This window comes from Adiantum capillus-veneris, chromosome 2 (assembly GCF_014529385.1).
Source record: "Adiantum capillus-veneris isolate H3 chromosome 2, ASM1452938v2, whole genome shotgun sequence".
NCBI classification, from domain to species: Eukaryota; Viridiplantae; Streptophyta; class Polypodiopsida; order Polypodiales; family Pteridaceae; genus Adiantum; species Adiantum capillus-veneris.
The window spans coordinates 12,295,605-12,309,922 of record NC_140932.1 but is presented as its reverse complement, the minus strand read 5'-3'; positions in this window follow the sequence as shown (position 1 = coordinate 12,309,922).

The following is a 14,318-nucleotide window of genomic DNA, read 5'->3' as shown; positions in this document are numbered from 1 at the left end:
TGGCAACCAAATGCACTATTGATTGGGATATTGGTAGTGTCATGACGCGACCACCGACTCTTACCCCTATCATTCAAGCAAAGTCACCTACGTTGCAAACTCTAGCAAAGTTGAAGGATAGCCAACATTCACAAGCCAAGGTGGTTAACTCGTCTTTGCCGGCTACCCATGAACCTAGCACTTCAACACTTGTAGTTGCAGCAAGCAGTAATATTGCAAGTACTCAACCTGCACGACGTAAGAGTACATATCAATGGGTCCCCAAGGCCTTACTTCCAACTACCTCAACCGTCCCATCCATTCCAAGAAAAAATTTCCTTGGAAAACCAAGAGCGCGCTCTAGGAGAGTCAAGACCAAATCACGATGGATTACAAAACGACTATTAGAAGCCCAAGGTTACTATGATGGAAATGAGCAAATTTGGGTACCTAAACGTAAAATGTGTCCTTCCCTATCGACAACAAACCCATATGAGTCAAACAGTGTAACGCTAAAGCCAATGGAAGACCGTGGGAAGGGAAAGATCACAGAATGCTACACACCTAGTCCAGAGCTAGTTTGGGCTCCAAGGCAAAACCAATTTATTCCACCTAGCTCAGGAAGGGGGGAGTTCCATGAAGCTTCTAGCTCCTCATGTAATACATCCATAGAGGTAAAAGCTTCTACACAGCCTCCACCTACAATAGTGGACCTCCATGAAGCTACAAAGGAATCCACACCTTCCAGTGTTCAAGAATCACCTGATGAACCACTTCAAGTTCGATCCTGGGAGAGTACCTTACCACCCTTGCAACTCGAAGAGGCACCTAAGGTAATAGAAAACTACTGGCAAAATCTTCACCTATAACAACTTGGAACAACTGGTTTCAAAGGGTGACGACATCATTTCAAATGGTATGATCTACCCAAGGAAGGGGGGAGTGTTTGTGGACATCCATTATTCACTTGCTTCCCTCTCAACCTTTCTCCCTGACCTCTTAATCTCCAATCTTAGGGAATGTATATATAAAGCCTTATACTCACAAAAACAAGATAAAAAAGTAAAAGAGCAAGAGCCATAACACAAAATCATAAAAACAAATTATGCACAAGAACACTACCCTTGTAATATTTGCACTCTAACCATCATCTATTTGCGTGTACAGATATGGCTAGTACGCTAGAGTCATCCACTCCTGCCTTGGGTGAGAGGTACCCTCTTTACTTTTCACAAATATTTCACATGGTCTTTCTAGTGCTTGCATGTGAATGGGATTTGATAGGTACGCTAGCATGTGAGAGGAATTTTGAGGAGTTAGAATGGCTCATACGTCTCTTGACCACGTCTGATCCATACTTAGTAGAGAGCGTTTCTCCCATTGCACAAGCCTACCCTTTTGACCAAGATGACTATAGGCGTCTAGTGACCTTCTTAGTAAACATGGGCACCTATGATGAAGAAGAAAATTTACAAGACTACACGGATGGCACATATGGTCTCATGGATGATGACTTTGTTTATCTCGACGACGAGGATAGGGGTTTAGCCTTAGGGTTTCCCCCCAACCTCTACAATATCCTATTCCCTTGACTCTCTAGGGGGAGTGCAAATAATTAGGTTAGGGTTCCTTATGTTTTTTGTTGTGTTCAATAAGTGTTGGTACCTTTTCCCACTAATGTGCCTCCTGGAGGTATTCCTTTTGTTTCCTAGTGTGTACAGGAGCATGTTGCTATTGATAGGATTTGGACCTTCATGGAACCTTTCTCTCGTTCACACTTCAGATCAAGCGCGACCATCAACACAAACAGGTGTTTTTTGTCCATTAGCATTGCCCCTATCTATTTTGCATCCATGTTTGTCTGCTTTAATTGTGATTGGTAGCCTAATATTCACCGCATTTGCTTAGTATCAAACATTTAATTTAATGTAATTTTTTGTCATAATCACTTGTCTAGGTTTAAAAATCAAGCAGTCCGACTAAGCTAGTTTGACCAAGCTAGGTGTTAGAAATCTTCTCTTAATACCATGGGGAATGCCTTCCTAATAAGCAATGGTTACTTAGGTTCTTAATTCGATTTAGGCAGCATTGTGTGAAATCTACTAGGGCTTTCTAGTGGGCTTGACCCTATTGACCTTTAGCTTAAGTATTATAAAGGGAGTTTACTAGTGTGATGAGCCTGGGGAGGTGTATCAGAGTTATATGACCCCCCAAAGCTACAAAATTAAAATGATGAAAACAAACAACACAAAAAAATATCAAAGTGCCACAATGTAAAATTTTAAGCTGGAAGAGAAATCCCTGCTTAAATTGGTACTCCACTCACATGTATCGCCTATGGTACTAGAGCCCTAGAGGTTCCTTGTGTGGGTGCTTTTCCTTGAAAAGCAAAAACCCCAAGGCATACAAAATAAGCACACACATCAAAATTGAATCACTGTGAGAAGACTTTGGGGGGTCAAAGCAAAGGTAATCAGTCACGCGATGATTTCATGAGAAATTCCTTTTATCGTAGCTTAACTACAAGGTCCTCTAGGTATAGCCTCTAGTCAGCCCTCGAACATGAAATACTTGGCTCTCGCGATTAAACAACTTAATTAACTAGAGAAAATTAAGAAGCTTACCCATGGTATTAATAGTTGATCTCTAGTGCCTTTCGATCGTTAAATTAGCGACCCCAGACTTGTTTAATTTTTTACCTTTACATGTGTTTATGCATTTGATTACATTGCAATTTAATGCTTATTGCTGACAAATTGTTAAAAATTCTGTTACCAATCAATTGTCTGCCTAAAATTGCATATGCTTTTTAATCGCTTATGAGAATGCAATTACTGTGCAATGTTGTTTGATTTTGCAGTGACTGAAGAAGGCTAAGGACATTCATCTCAAATGCTCTTCCACCTTAACCAACGAGCTTCAACTCAATAGCTTCCGAGGGCGGAATCTACATCAGGAAGGGGGGCATGTTAACCCTCACGGCTCACAGACACCCTATCACCTACGAGACGGACGTTGTAACCTACGGTGGACATTGTATTATTTATTTGGTAGAGTCAGGTATCGGGCTTGTCGGTCCAATAGGAAAAGGGTAAGAGTGATCGCCGATGAGAGGCGCACTCTAACTGGGACATTCAAGGGATTAGTTGGCTAAGCATGGGCACCCAAGTGTGAATGGGGTGAGCTCATATAAAAGCCAACTAAACCTAAAATTCACTCATTCTCTCATTTGTGCAATGCAAGAAAGGTGCTCTTGCTCCATCTCCTTGTGTACTAGTGTGTGTGTGTGTGTGTGTGTACTTGAGAGAGAGAGAGAGAGAGAGAGTGTGTGTGTGTGTGTGTGTGTGTGTGTGATCGAGCATTGCGGCGGCACGACGGCGGTGAGGCGGTTGAGCGCGACGTAGCGGCGTCTCCTTCTTCTTCGCGGCGAGGAATCCTCCACGGCAGGAGCATAGAGCGGTGAGTGACACACCATTGCCCTCTTTTGAGCTTACTAGCTAAGCTAGTTGTGTGCTTGGAGCCGTCTGTGGCTCGCACACAGTGTTAGGCAAGTCCCTTGCTTCGACAGTACGGCAAGGAGCGCAAAGTAGCACACACTTTCTTTGTGTGACCTGAACTTAACTAGTGTGCATGGTGTGCACTTGCCAAGAAGAGTCCAAGAGAAGTGGGGGAAAATTCTAGCATGCAGGGCAAGAGGGGACAAGAGTCGGGCCTACTTGAGTTACACTACGAGGTGTTCCCACCTCATTGGTCAAGAGTGAAGCATTCTAATTTAGTCTAGTGCACATTAGCATAAGCATAAAGGGGAGGAACTTGATGGGAATGGAATCATGCTAGCTAGGGTGGATGAAAGATAAACATCATGCACACAAGTGAGTATGTGTTGGCTAGATTATCACTCAAGCAAATTAGGTTCCAAGATCAATTAACTTGGACTCATAAACACGATCTTGAGTATTTGCTAAGCCATCACAAGCTCACCATAAACAAGGGGGATGTAATGCAAAATAGACTTGGTTTATTCATTCATGAAATGAGCTTTAAGTAGCTCTACATCCTTGCACCACTGCATGTGGGATAATTGCACCTTTTGTCTCCTTGATCCATACTCTAGTACTCTAGTACAAAGCTCACACCTTACAATCCTCCCCTTGAGGTTTGGACTAGGAAGAAGCTGAAGAAACTGACATCTCTAGACACTCCAATTCAAGAGCAAAAAAGAACATCTCTAATCCAAGAGACCATCCCCAATCCAGGAGACAAGCTATCTCTAATCCAAGAGACACTCAACACCTCCCCTCAAACAAATCTATGAAACTGAGTCCAAGCGAGTGCAAGCTATCTCCAAACAAATACAACTGAAGGAAAAATGAAAAACAAAAACTAGAAAATGTCGTCGTAGACTAGAAGGCTACAACCACCTTCTTCTTCATCTTCATCTTTGTCTTCTTGTGCCAAATAGACTTTGGGCCTTGGATCTTTGTTGGTGCTACCGCTGTACTTTTTGAAACACTTGGAAGAAAGGTGACCCTTCTTCTCGCAAATCCTGCAAGTCTTCGATGCTAGAAAGTCCTTTGCTATGATGTGTCCTTGTTTTCCACACTTGAAACATATTTTGTGACTAGAGCTAAATGCAAAATCTCCTCCCCCTAAAGTAGGATTCCTCCCTTGCTTCTTCTCCTCGGACATTAAAGAGTTGATTACATCTTGGAAATCTGGTTTTGGATCCTTCTCCTCAGTGATGGTCATGATTTGGACAAAGCTAGGTGGTAAGGCTGCTAGAAGAACTGCAATTTTGTCCTCCTTTGGTACTGCATTGTTTACATAAGCTAGTTGTGTGGTCATGCTTTTAAGAAAATTGACCAATCTTGCAATATCTTCGTTATGTTCCATTTTTAATTTGTAAAGATCCTTCTTTAAGCTCACTTTGATCTCCTTTTTCCTAGATCAAATTTTTTTTTTAGTGCTTCTCATGTAGTTAATGATGTGTCACAATCATCAGTAAAGTGTACATAATTGTCATGTAGTGTAGTGATTATGACTCCTAATACCTGCTCATCCTTGGCTTGATTTTGTGTGCTCATAGCTCCCGTCAGTATGTGTGCACCATCAGTAAATGTCGGATTAGTGATCGTTGGCTTGACTACTTCCCACAACTATTTTTCCATTAAGTAGCCTTTCAACTTGGTATGAAAGCCCTCCCCGTTAAATTTCTTAAGCCCCTTCTCTTCAATTGCACTAATAGAGGGGTCTTAGCTTAGGAGACTCTCCTAGCCAATGTCTACCTCTTTACATGAGCACTAATACCTCTTAGGAGATGATTTATTTGCAAGTTATTGTGTTTGGCTATAGAATTTTTAAGTCTAATGTGTGTGTGTGTGTGTGTGTGTGTGTGAGAGAGAGAGAGAGAGAGAGAGAGAGAGAGAGAGAGAGAGAGAGAGAGAGAGATTCTTTTGAGTATTCCTTTGTGAAGTACCTCTTCATTTTTTGGGTGAAGTCACCCTTCACATCCTTGAGTTCCTTTTGTCTGGAAGGAGCCTTTGAAGATTCAATAGTTGGCTTGGAGTGTGAAGGATTTAGCCTCTTAACTTTGGAGGCAAAGGAGCTCAAATGCTTTAGTATTATTGCATGTGGGATCAACCCTTGGGTGCAAGAGCTTAAATACTCACAAATTGAAAGCTCATATCCCCAAATACCAAATTTATAACTTTGTAAAAATAATTAACAGTACAGGATAAAGACATGGCAGGTTTTAAGTTTAAAAGGGGGATGAAATAAGAAAATTTGAGCTCAAAAGGATTTCTTATCTTGGTTCTAACAGTCCCCCCCCCCTCCCCTAATCTGGGTCAAACTTGACACGACTATTTGACTGTGAGGTAGTGTTGTGGCTTGCACGTTTGTGTTGCTTGTGATTAATTTTATTTTTTAGCTCGATGAAACAGTAGCCAATAAACCTTTCTTGGAGGTTTTCTATCAAAGGGCCAAAAAATTTGGTTTTGAAAGTAAAGAACCATGTGTAAAATGCCTCTTCCAAAGTTTGCATGTAATATGAAGGCAAGAACATCAATATGACATAGAAGCCGTTTTGACTTCGTCGAGTGGTTGACCTAACAAACCATAGCATAATCCGTAATTACCTTTGAGGAAGGACATCCAAGGGGCATATGTTTGCTCTTCTTGGTCTAGATGCATGGAAACATTATTTTGGTTATCTTTATGAATATAATACATGCCAGATTTGGTATTCTTTTGGAAATCTCTAAGGCTAGTAGAGTGCACGGTCCATGCAAAGTGTGAGGGAGAAGAAGAGTAGACACATAGTGTTGGTGGAGCTCAACGTGAGGAACTTTTACTCCTCACCTCTCCTTATTGTTCTATATGATCAAAAGAATAGATAAGGTTATAATGATCAATTTGATGGATGTCCAACAAGTTGGCTTGAATGCTAACAATCTCCCACTTGGAGGCCAACGTGGCCTATGTATGTACAACTTGTACAAACATGACACATCCAAGTGGCTTGACCCTACACCCATCATCTCCATGCAATGTGCAACATGTTGTGAGGGTAGTCTGTAGCATGAACTCAATACCATTGTGCAAAAATGATATGAGGGTAGTTTGTCGCATGAACGCAGTACCATTGTGCATACACAGTGTCACATCTTTAATGCCACATATTATAAGTTGATGAGAATCACCCAACTTAATTGACAAGAACCACTCCTTGTGAGGAGTAACATGAAAATTTGCACATGAGTCAATAATCCAATTCTGTGTATAGCGCTTGTCAAGAGTTAACAACGCCTTTGAACCCAAATTAAAAGTGAAAACTAGTACATATGATGGTTGCAGCACGCCAGGAAAAACATCAATATGTGGATGCTCAATGACATTGAGCTCTCTATCTTCACACTAATCTTAGGAGGTGCAAAACTTATGACAATGGATTTACCCTTCCCTCTTTCTAGCAAACATAAATCTTTTTTCACGTGTCCTTTCTTCAAACACTAGTAGCATTCAATGTTCCTTGTGTCACGTCCACAACTCTTACTATATGCATTCTTGTGATTGTGAAACAACCACAACTACAAATATGACCTCTCTATCTTTGATTGTTCCTCTGACTACTTTCACTTTCCATATACACACAGCAATCAGGGTCAAGAGACTGATGCTGAATCTCTTTTGTGATAAAAGCACTGGTAATATCACTAAAAACAACTTGCCATTAGGGGAAAATTTACTAATGGCAATGTTAAATGTGTCCCATGATGCACGTAAAGGACATAGCAAGAAAATGGATTTTATTTCACCATCAAAATTAAGCCCCTTGGATGTCAATTGATGAGTAAACACACTATTGAACTCCTTCAAGTGTAACTGACATTGACATAAGCTTCTTCATCAAAAAGACTTTGTTCGATGCACTCTTACCATCCTATGCTGAACATATAGACTCCCATAGTTCTTTACCATTGGTGTTGTCCATGATCATGAAAAATATAGGCTCAACAAGATGCAAGATAATAGTTGCCATGGTATGAGCATCAAGCTCCTCCCATTAATCATCGGGGTACAAACCCTCTCTATGCTCTTTCAATGGAATTACAATTCCTTTGTTGATAAAGGCATCAAGCACTCTCTACTTCCATATAGTGAAGTTTGTGTCAATAAATTTCTTAATGTAATAATCTTCTTTCTCAGAAGATCCAACCATATTGACAAGAGCTAATTGCAAGAGATTAATATTAAGAACTTATGGTAATTTTTTTGCAAAATTTTTGGCAGTGTCTCTCTGCACAAAGATAAAAATCTCAACTAGAACTCAGCAAAATCATTGCAAGATCAATGCAAAAGAGTTCTATAAGTAAACTAGAGGACTCATAAGAAAAATCGACAGAGTCTCCTTTGTAAAACAATCAAAATCTCAAGTAAAACTCAACAAATCAATGCATAAAGTGTAAAGAGAGTCCTAACAAGGCATAAACTAGCATACTACTCAAAGAAGTTGTCGAAAAACTGCCAACTTGGTGTCGAAGCACCTTACCCATCTATACATGTCCTATGGTGAGGCCATGAATGGGGATCTCCAACAACCTAATCCACCTCACATTGGGTAAACCTAGCCCTAGTGCTAGGCTTCAAAAAACTCATGCAACGACTCACAAAAGACTATGCAAACACAACTAGCCACAATCTTAGAAACGGCTCTTGCGAACTGAGTCTCAAAAACTGTCGAGACTAACAAGCCAAAAATGGGTTCCACAAGCGATGTAAACTGTGAGTATTTGCAACACAACATACATCCAAAGCATGAAACTGTCATTGCAAGACTACAAGACACGCGCTCAAACCAACGCCAATAAGTATGCAAGCAAAATCATACACTCTCAAGTGCTAGCACATAAACCATATGTATCCAAAGTCCCATTGGAATTGTAATGGTTGTCACTATCAAAGATGCTCGTAGTTGTGCTATGTCTAGAAAACTTGTGATTATCCCAATGAGTGTAAAACTATATCTAAGTGTTGTCTCTAATGTTGGGATAAAGGCCCATGGTAGCGTGATCCTTTTCTCCCTACTCTCACTAACTCACTTACTAACATTTACATACAAAAGAATAAAGAATCACATACTCTCGCTCCTTGAGAGTGACATTTCCCCCTTTGTTGTGTTCCTCTCCCCATTCCCTACACGCACGAGCACGGGTTGTAGCCCTCACAACTGGTATTAGAGTAAGCATGCTCAAACCTGGCACATCTCCCCTCCCACCACAGCGTGTGCAACTGCAGGTGAATTAACATCAACAAGAGCAGAGTTGATAGCTCACTTTGAAATCAGGTAGCAGGTACTGATATGGGAGAAGTTGAAGCCACAAAATTGCTAGAAATGGAAAGCTTCCATTATAAATGAATCGGAGATTTGAATAACATAGAAAACCAACATTGTTCATGTGGCCATGTGTACACACACACACACACACACACACACACACACACACACACACACACACACACACACACACACACACACACACACACACATGCACACACACACACACACACACATGCACACATTGCAAAAAATTGAAGCAAGAATTGGGGGGAACTATCACTGTAGTAGCTTGAAATTGGACCATCTAGCCCCAAAACTTTGTAGCGTGGTGCATTAAGCATGGAACAAGTGGGAGGTTGTGTGTGGACACACACACACACACACACACACACACACACACACACACACACACACACACACACACACACACACACACACACACACACACACACACACACACACACACACACACACACACACACACACACACACAGTGCAGCTCGTAATTGCAAGGCAGTGTCGAATTGCAAGGTGAATTGGGCAATGTGGAGGTTAGAGTAAAAAGAGTGCAAAGATTTACCCCTCAAAGGCAAGCTTGCAAATTTTTGAGCAGCACGGGGAATATCGAGCAAATTTTTCTCAAAGTGTGGTCCACACACACATTGGGAGGGCATTAGAGAGAAGCAAGAGCCTCTCTGTGTGTGTGTGTGTGTTGTAGTTGATTTTAAACACAAGAAATCAAAAGGGAACTACAGAAGTGGGGAAGGGAAAGAAGCTTCCAGTAGTGTTAAACCTCCTTAAGTTGGGTGAGGGGGTGCATTGGCACCCCAATTTGGCATCGATGCAATCTGGCACTGATGCTCCATAACTTTGCGTAGAGAGAGAGAGAGAGAGAGAGAGAGAGAGAGAGAGAGAGAGAGAGAGAGAGAGAGAGAGAGAGAGAGAGAGAGAGAGAGAGAGAGAGAGAGAGAGAGAGAGAGAGAGAGAGAGAGAGAGAGAGAGAGAGAGAGAGAGAGAGAGAGAGAGAGAGAGTAGGAGTGCTATCTATCTACGGACTCTTGACCCTATTCATATTTAGTATCCCCATCTCAAATCGGGTCAACAATGATGACTAAGCACCCTCGACTTTCGACATCCTTGCTACCTCGCTAGCGGCTATCTCTCCTAACGGCCAATTTTTGGTCATTTTCAACACACATCCAGAGCAAGCATTGCCTTCTAGCTTCATATAGATTGCTAGATAACACACATCGGCATTTTTTGACATATCACGCTTATGTGCGATGGGTTTTTGACATCCAGCTTGGACATTGGCTACATAAAAATTTTAGCTTAGTTTCAACTTCAAGCATTGGCATTCTTAGCACTTCCATCTGGTGGAGGAAGTTAGCATAAGATTCCAACCTACATTGACATACTGGTTTTCTCACAATAAGATTGCAAGGGGGCTTTTGAGGCCACATGCACCTATCTCTCTAGGTCTCAGACACAGAAGTACAAAGTCTCCACAAGCATTCTTGGAAGGGATTTTGGCATCAGTTTCTTTGTGGATTGTTATGTATTGACAAATGCATATTTTTTGAGAACACATATTACTATTGAGATCTTTTGAGAGTAGGTATCCTTGCAGGGATTTTGTTAACTTTTTTCATCAAATTTTTTGCGCTTATTTGTGCACGATTTCTTACTCATGTACGCTGAGTTGTAGATACTGCCCATTGTATGTGGTGTGGGGCCATTTCTTGGCAATTTTTGATAGTTTTTAAGACATTTTTGAGACCCAAATCGAAAGATCCCTTTTTAAGACTATGGCTAGTCTTTGTGTCTACATAGCTTTTGGAGGCATGTGAGGTTTTATTGAGCTAGGGTATTCTCAAATGTTGAGATAACTTTGGTGATATAGGTTTTGGAGTTTCCCATTATGTTTATGCCCATATTTATTATTTTGAGTTGAGAGAGAGAGAGAGAGAGAGAGAGAGAGAGAGAGAGAGAGAGAGAGAGAGAGAGAGAGAGATAGCTTGGTCGACCTTGTTTCCTAGGCTTTCCTTGAAGCTCATTGGACCATGTAGCCCTCTAGCCAATGAGAGCTTAGCTTCCTTTGGGGCAAGGTGTGTAGCCTCTTGATAAGTGTCCTTCTATCCCTCTTGTGAGGCTAAGCTAGAATCCCCCCTTGCTTAAGCATAGCCCCTACTTAAGCACAACCGCTACTTGCTCGAGCAGTGTGCCTCTACACCTAACATGTGGCCCCCGGGGATTCACTCTATATACAAAACGGGACGCCACCTGCGAGCGAACAACTTTGATAAAACCCTTATATATGACTCATATTAGGGAATATGATCCCCCTTTCTACGCTTATACGACAATCCATGCAAAAAACTATCATACCCCTATCTTACATATAAAATTAGGTCTTACATGATCTAATTGAGTAAAACTAGTTAAAGAGCATGTAGCATAGTGATTGGCAACGTACTAAGTAACCACTTCTATTGATAACTAGATGTACCCCCAATGTGTCTTAGTTTGACTTTCAAACTATGTGCACGTTCAATCTGCACTCTAGCTATTCGTCCAATTGTTACTCCAAAAACATGGTTACGAAGTTTTGTTGGGTTCTCCATGTAAATTTGCATCTAGACAAACTCTTTATAGCTTTCATCCCTCAATGAATTAACTATATGTAAAGCAGTGTTAGTTCTTGCATATATCTTTGTAGCTATTGACTCACAAGCTCAAGGGCAGAATCTTTTGGGAAGCTATGATTTTGAAACACAAAAACTTCCTTTCATGTTTCCCTTTTCTCACTCTCCCCCCTAAATATGATACCCCCTCCCTTATTTTTAAGCTTGGGAGATAAATTATTGGGGGCCTACCCCTAACTTATACGCTTATGCAACTTGTAAATAAAACCCCCTGCCCTGCACTTACGTGGTGCGGTAAGTTTTTCATGGTGAATCCCCCGGGATGTGGCCCCTTTCCTCTCATGAGAGTATGAGCCCTTGGTGAGGTGCACACACACTATCTACCTCCCTTCTTTGTAGGGCTCGCCCCCTCCTTTGTAGCTAATTCTTTGAACTTGGTAATCAGGCAGGCCCCCTGCGCTTAAGCACATCCCCTGCTTAAGCAAGGTGCCCCCTTGCCTACTTGGACATTAATTGACTAAAGCTACAAATTAAAGACTATATCTTAAGGCTTTTAACACTTACCTTTGGAGGCTTTAATGAAGTCAACCCTAAGGTCTTTTAGAGCTTCCTTAAGTGCACCTTTCTCTTTGTTAAGCTGCCTCCATTATGGACCCTTAATGAGATGCAGTCATCTCTCCTCTTGGTCCCATGATGAGGTGAACTTAAAACACTTATGGTTCCTAGCTCTTTGGTATAGTATCTCCCTTTTGGCCTCTAGTTAGAGATAACATTATCTCTCATTTAGGCCCATGGTTGAAATATGTATACAAGCACATATCTATATTTCAATTCTTGTTTCCCTTTTATCTCCCCATATTAAATGATCAGTTTAACATGAGAAAATAATTTGGTAAATTTAGATATTAGATTTTATGACATTACCTCTCTCTTGAAATTATAGTCGTCCTCAACTATGAGGTAAGGAGGGTAAAGCATACTCATTAGTCCATTGTACCTAGCGGGTAGATGATCCCTTTTGCCCTACGACATCATTCCAGAGTGGATGACTAGTCCACTTGGTGATTGAGAGACACCATCTACCGCAAGCATGCCTGCTCTTTAGTCCATATCATACTTCCAAAGTAGAGTGACAAGTTCTACTTGGTGTTTGGGAGAGGTCATCTCCACAAACATGATCCTAAACCTGTATACTCATTAAATTTGTGCACAACAATGAAAAGATAGAGTCTTATAAGACAAAAACATGGGTCATTTGAAAGAAATTTGTACATTTGATTACTCTAATGTAGCATTGTAAGCATTGACAAGGTTCATTCTATCCTTAAGTTGTATTCCTTGCATCCATCTAGAATCTTCAAAAGGATAATTTTTGAATTTAATAAGATACTGTCGGATAATCTTACCATGTTGTAGTACCTTGTCTTGATGCCAAAGTATAGCTTCGGGTTGTAGCACCTCTTCTTGGTCTTCAACTTCGGGTCTGTCTTCAATAATTGGTTCACTTGGTGGCTCTCATTTGTAGAGCTTAAGTAGGTTCACATGAAAAGCATTGTGTATGAGCCAATGATTGGGCAACTTGAGTTGGTAGGCCATCTCATTGATGGGCTTCAAGATTTGGAAAGGACATAGTATCTTTTTACTGGCTTAGCATCTTCATTAATTTATCAAAAGCATGTGAATTTACAAGTGGAATGGTGCAACCACGCTCACTAGCATCTATATACATGTTCTTTACCCTGTAGGTGAAGTAGATTCTCCTTTTAGGGAACTTCATATTGGCAGCCATGCGATCAAACCATGGCGCCCCTACAATAGCATCCTCATGTTGGAGAGGAGAGATGAAAACATCTTCTTTGTCGACATAGCTTTGGACATGAAGCCTCAACTTCCCAATCAAGGGAATAATGGAGGCTTGCTCTCCCTTGAAAGGTGCATCAACCATTACCATATCTCCCATCTCGAAATCTTGAATGCCCAACTTGGTGGCCAACTCCGTTGATATTCAAAGTTGTGAGTAGAGCCAGGGTCAAACAAGATAAAGGCATCATGCTCTCTTACCTAGCTTTGATGGTGGAAGCCCTAGGAGTCTCACTGCGAGCATTATTTTTGGGGCAAGAATGATAGCTATGTCCTTGCTCCCCACATTTAAAACACTTATGGTCCTTGCGAAAAGATTCAAGCTCTTCAGGAGAGAGTTTGTTTTTACCTTTGTAAACTCCCTTCTCCTTGGAACTATGGTTGTTGTTGTTGTCGTTGGAAGTGCCTTGGGAAGAATTTAGAGCATTGGTCTTCCCCTTTGCATCATTTTTGTCTTTGTTTTCCATGGGCTTGACATTCTGTCGAGCTCCTTAATGGCAATTGATGCATGAAGAAATGGTACCATGGTGTGCTGGATTACTTTGCTAATAGAGCCAGGCCCCCCCTTGCTTAAGCACAACCTAAAGTTAAAAATTAAAGACTATATCTTAAGGCTTTTAACACTTACCTTTGGAGGCTTTAATGAAGCCAACCCTAAGATCTTTTAGAGCTTCATTAAGTGCACCTTGATCTTTATTACGTTGCCTCCATTATGGATCGTTAATGAGATGCAGTCATCTCTCCTCTTGGTCCCATGACGAGGTGAACTTAAAGCACTTATGGCACCTAGCTCTTTGGTAGACTATCTCCCTTTTGGCCTCTAGTTAGAGATAACATTATCTCTCATCTAGGCCCATGGTTGAGATATGTCTACAAGCACATATCTATATTCTAGCTCTTGTTTCCCTTTTATCTCCCCATATGATATGAACAGTTTAAAATGAGAAAATCATTTGGTAAAGTTAGATATTAGATTTTATGACAGGTCATTACCA